Here is a 6,000-nt window from a genome sequence, read left to right on the forward strand (position 1 = left end):
TAAAAATATGCTTTGAGTGGTAGCAATCATGGAAGACTATATGATAGTTGAGTATGTGAGGTTTGCTAAATCAAAGCTCTGACATAGACCCTTCCTGAAAATAAGATGAATTGTAATTGTTTGATGACTAATAACACAGTTTGTTAGTTTTCAAGAAAGTTTATGATCTATACTTTAACATGTGAATAGTTTGTTACTTGATCATGAGAAGTCTTATGAGTTGAGCTACTGTTATGATATATAATGATGCTAGAAAAGGTGATTGAAATTATCATTGATCAAACTTGTGCACCTGCTAGCATTCACACTTCATAAATTATTTCTTTTATCATTTACCTACTCGAGGACGAGCAGGAATTAAGCTTGGGGATGCTGATACGTCTCCAACGTATCTATAATTTATGAAGTATTCATGCTATTATATTATTTGTTTTGGATGTTTATGGGCTTTACTAAACACTATTATATTATTTTTGGGACTAACCTATTAACCGGAGGCCCAGCCCAAATTGCTCTTTTCTTACCTATTTCAGTGTTTCAAAGAAAAGAAATATCAAACGGAGTCCAAACAGAATGAAACCTTCGGGAGAGTAATTTTTGGAACGGAAGCAATCCAGCAGACTTGGAGTAGACGTCAGGGAAGCTTTGCGGAAGCCACGGGGCAGGGAGGCACACCCTACCCCCTGGGCGCGCACCCCACCCTTGTGGGCCCCTCGTGGCTCCCCTGACTGACTTCTTTCGCCTATATATGTCCATATACCCTAAAAACATCGGGGAGCACAATAGATCGGGAGTTCCGCCGCCGCAAGCCTCTGTAGCCACCGAAAACCAATCTAGACCCGTTCCGGCACCCTGCCGGAGGGGGGAATCCCTCTCCGGTGGCCATCTTCATCATCCCAGCGCTCTCCATGAAAAGGAGGGAGTAGTTCACCCTCGGGGCTGAGGGCATGTACCAGTAGCTATGTGTTTGATCTCTCTCTCTCTCTCTCTCTCTCTCTCTCTCATGTTCTTGATTCGGCACGATCTTGATGTATCGCGAGCTTTGCTATTATAGTTGGATCTTATAATGTTTCTTCCCCTCTACTCTCTTGTAATGGATTGAGTTTTCCCTTTGAAGTTATCTTATCGGATTGAGTCTTTAAGGATTTGAGAACACTTGATGTATGTCTTGCATGTGCTTATCTGTGGTGACAATGGGATATTCACGTGATCTACATGATGTATGTTTTGGTGATCAACTTGCGGGTTCCGTAACATTGTGAACTTACGCATAGGGATTGGCACATGTTTTCGTCTTGACTCTCCGGTGGAAACTTTGGGGCACTCTTTGAAGTACTTTGTGTTGGTTTGAATAGATGAATCTAAAATTGTGTGATGCATATCGTATAATCATACCCACGGATACTTGAGGTGACATTGGAGTATCTAGGTGACATTTGGGTTTTGGTTGATGTGTGTCTTAAGGTGTTATTCTAGTATGAACTCTATGATAGATCGAACGGAAAGAATAGCTTCGTGTTATTTTACTACGGACTCTTGAATAGATCGATCAGAAAGGATAATTTTGAGGTGGTTTCGTACCCTACAATAATCTCTTCGTTTGTTCTCCTCTATTAGTGACTTTGGAGTGACTCTTTGTTGCATGTTGAGGGATAGTTATATGATCCAATTATGTTATTATTGTTGAGAGAACTTGCACTAGTGAAAGTATGAACCCTAGGCCTTGTTTCAACGCATTGCAATACCGTTTGTGCTCACTTTTATCGTTAGTTACCTTGCTGTTTTTACAATTTCAGATTACAAAAACCTATATCTACCATCCATATTGCACTTGTATCACCATCTCTTCTCCGAACTAGTGCACCTATACAATTTACCATTGTATTGGGTGTGTTGGGGACACAAGAGACTCTTTGTTATTTGGTTGCAGGGTTGCTTGAGAGAGACCATCTTCATCCTACGCCTCCCACGGATTGATAAACCTTAGGTCATCCACTTGAGGGAAATTTTCTACTGTCCTACAAACCTCTGCACTTGGAGGCCCAACAACGTCTACAAGAAGAAGGTTGCGTAGTAGACATCACGCAGCAGCCAAAAAGCCGCCACGCCCTATCATACGCGTGGAATTCGACCCAGACGGCAAACCTCTCGGGATAAGGGCATGCCGATTCTGCAACGTGGTGACCAATCATAATTACCGCACATGCCCACTCCACACAGATGCCATTGTCAACAAGCAAAAGCTCCAGAAGCAGATTGGAGCCGCCCAGGTTTCTGCCAATGGAGACGACACACTTAACAGCTACACTTGCCGCAAGTGTGGAGGAACTGACGGACATAATGCCCGCACATGCAAAGTGGGCAAGGAGGTCAGTCGCACTGAACAAAAATAGGGCAAGGTCTAGAGTTACAAAAAATTAAATGAAGAGGATGAAGAAGAAGAGTTTGACGAGAATGATGACCAATCAGTCGAAGACAATGAAGATGGCAGTATTGGGGAAGAGGAAACTGAAACTGACGATGAAGCTGCCAAGGCTCAAGCACGAAAGGCGCCGACAAGGGACAACATTCGGGGCTAGTTAGGAGGAGCTCAAGACTGAAGAATCCATAGTGGTTATGTTGCTGCGTCAATTAAAAAATAAGCTTGTACTCTCGGTTGCCTCGGTACACAATGAGGAATCATATCGGAAACACTGTCGTTACCAAAACTTATTTAGCTTTATCATCGATTTCTCGATCAGTACTATAGTTAAGATATAATTTGTGATTTGTACCCGCTGGACCAGTGACATTATTATGTAAACCATTTGATAAACCTTTTGAATGAGGTCACAAATATATTTGAAAAAACTGATATGGATTTATGTAACGTCAACACTACTGTCGACCAGTAACTCAGCAAAAATATGTTAAGAAAAATTTAAACTCTTGTAGTACATCAGTACTGTTAATTCTCACTCGTCGGTACAAGGTAGAGTAACCAAAGACACCCGTGAACACCTCAAAAAACATCATTTTAAAAACAAGCTATGACTGGTTCTGCCAGTCCTAGTTCAGAAAGTCCATCGGTTCATAAAAATAATTACCTCAAGCAAACAGAAAAAATTGAAAGTGCAAATATAATACACATGTACTGATGAAAAACTAATTTATGTGTAAAAATACTTTCAAAGATTATGTTGATATAAACAACCCTTTAAATTTTTTTTAAAAAAAGATCAGCATGACACACATAGTCTGACTGGTATTTGGTAAGTTCAATTACAATTCAATCACCAGTCCAAGTACCCACAGTAGAGGAGTACAAAGCGCCATCATCACCAACCCTGACATGTGCAAGTGGGATAAGCAGCTAATAAGTACAGCTCGACAAGACGGATCAGTGCGACAGTAAAAATGCCATCATCACCGACCCTGAGACGAGCATGTGGGATTAGCAGCTGATAAGTACAGCTTGACAAGACTACTCAGTGGGACCAGATTAATACCCTGGCAAAGAAATTGGCTTGGACGGTTGGTTCTTCCAGGCCACCGCCCACGCCACCCACTAGGCGGTTGCCACGACGGCTCCAACTGCGCCCCATGACCACTACCCCCACGTCCCCGACGAAACGCCTCCCACACATCCCCGTCCACGCCCTCATTGTCTTCCATCTCTGCCTCATTCCATTCTGAGAACCACCGTTGCCACTTCCATCTCCACTACAAACAAGACAGAAACTTCTCTCTTCCAAGCCCACAGTCACCGGAGGAGGGCAATGGCGGAGGAACCCTCTGCCAAGCGTCATCATGGGGAGACGTCCGACCAAAGCAGCAACCTCGATGACGTTCACGTCCCCGGCGAGAAGCGCGAGTACACCAAAACCATCACAGGGGTTGAGCTCCACGGCAAGGAGACGCTGGAGATCGTCTGCACCAGCGAACCAGACAAGGCCGACGAGATGATCAACAGGCTCTAGATGAAGGCTGGCGGCTTGTATCCTAGGATCGTCGGCGTTGATGTGGAGTACACCACGGAAGACGAACCTTCGCAGATGGCAGTAGTTCTGCAGTTGTGCGTGGAGGAACTCTGCCTGGTGTACCACATCGCTGTTGGGAATCGTAGCATAATTTTTAAAATTTTCCTACGCTCACCAAAATACATCTATGGAGTATACTAGCAACGAGGGGAAAGGAGTGCATCTACATACCCTTGTAGATCGCGAGCGGAAGCGTTCCAATGAACGTGGATGACGGAGTCGTACTCGCCGTGATTCAAATCACCGATGACCGAGTGCCGAACGGACGGCACCACCGCATTCAACACACGTACGGTGCAGCGACGTCTCCTCCTTCTTGATCCAGCAAGGGGGAAGGAGAGGTTGATGGAGATCCAGCAGCACGACGGCGTGGTGGTGGACGTAGCGGGTCTCGGCAGGGCTTCGCCGAGCTTCTGCGAGAGGGAGAGGTGTAGCAGGGGAGGAGGGAGGCGCCCAAGGCTGTAATAATACTGCCCTCCCTCCCCCCCTTTATATAGGCCCCCTGGGAGGGGGGGCGCCGGCAAGGAGCCCATCTGGATGGGGGGGCGGCGGCCAGGGGGGATACTTGCCCCCCAAGGCAAGTGGGGCGCTCCCCCACCCTAGGGTTTCCAACCCTAGGCGCAGGGGGGAGGCCCATGGGGGGCGCCCCAGTCCACTAAGGGCTGGTTGCCCTCCCACTTCAGCCCATGGGGCCCTCCGGGATAGGTGGCCCCACCCGGTGGACCCCCGGGACCCTTCCGGTGGTCCCGGTACAATACCGGTAACCCCCGAAACTTTCCCGGTGGCCGAAACTTGACTTCCTATATATAATTCTTCACCTCCGGACCATTCCGGAACTCCTCGTGACGTCCGGGATCTCATCCGGGACTCCGAACAACTTTCGGGTTTCCGCATACTCATATCTCTACAACTCTAGCGTCACCGAACCTTAAGTGTGTAGACCCTACGGGTTCGGGAGACATGCAGACATGACCGAGACGCCTCTCCGGTTAATAACCAATAGCGGGATCTGGATACCCATGTTGGCTCCCACATGTTCCACGATGATCTCATCGGATGAACTACGATGTCGAGGATTCAATCAATCCCGTATACAATTCCCTTTGTCAATCGGTATGTTACTTGCCCGAGATTCGATCGTCGGTATCCCAATACCTTGTTCAATCTTGTTACCAGCAAGTCTCTTTACTCGTACCGCAATGCAAGATCCCGTGAATAACGCCTTAGTCACATAGAGCTCATTATGATGATGCATTACCGAGTGGGCCCAGAGATACCTCTCCGTCACACAGAGTGACAAATCCCAGTCTCGATCCGTGCCAACCCAACAGACACTTTTGGAGATACCCGTAGTGCACCTTTATAGTCACCCAGTTACGTTGTGATGTTTGGCACACCCAAAGCACTCCTACGGTATCCGGGAGTTGCACGATCTCATGGTCTAAGGAAAGGATACTTGACATTGGAAAAGCTCTAGCAAACGAAACTACACGATCTTTTATGCTATGCTTAGGATTGGGTCTTGTCCATCACATCATTCTCCTAATGATGTGATCCCATTATCAACGGCATCCAATGTCCATAGTCAGGAAACCATGACTATCGGTTGATCAACGAGCTAGTCAACTAGAAGCTTACTAGGGACACGTTGTGGTCTATGTATTCACACATGTATTACGATTTCCGGATAATACAATTATAGCATGAACAATAGACAATTACCATGAACAAAGAAATATAATAATAACCATTTATTATTGCCTCTAGGGCATATTTCCAACAGTCTCCCACTTGGCACTAGAGTCAATAATCTAGTTACATTGTGATGAATCGAACACCCATTGCATCCTGGTGTTGATCATGTTTTCCTCTAGGGAGAGGTTTAGTCAACGGATCTGCTACATTCAGGTCCGTATGTACTTTACAAATATCTATGTCTCCATTTTGAACACTTTCACGAATGGAGTTGAAGCGACGCTTG

The sequence above is a fragment of the Triticum aestivum genome, chromosome 4D (genome assembly GCF_018294505.1).
Source record: "Triticum aestivum cultivar Chinese Spring chromosome 4D, IWGSC CS RefSeq v2.1, whole genome shotgun sequence".
In the NCBI taxonomy this organism is placed as follows: Eukaryota; Viridiplantae; Streptophyta; class Magnoliopsida; order Poales; family Poaceae; genus Triticum; species Triticum aestivum.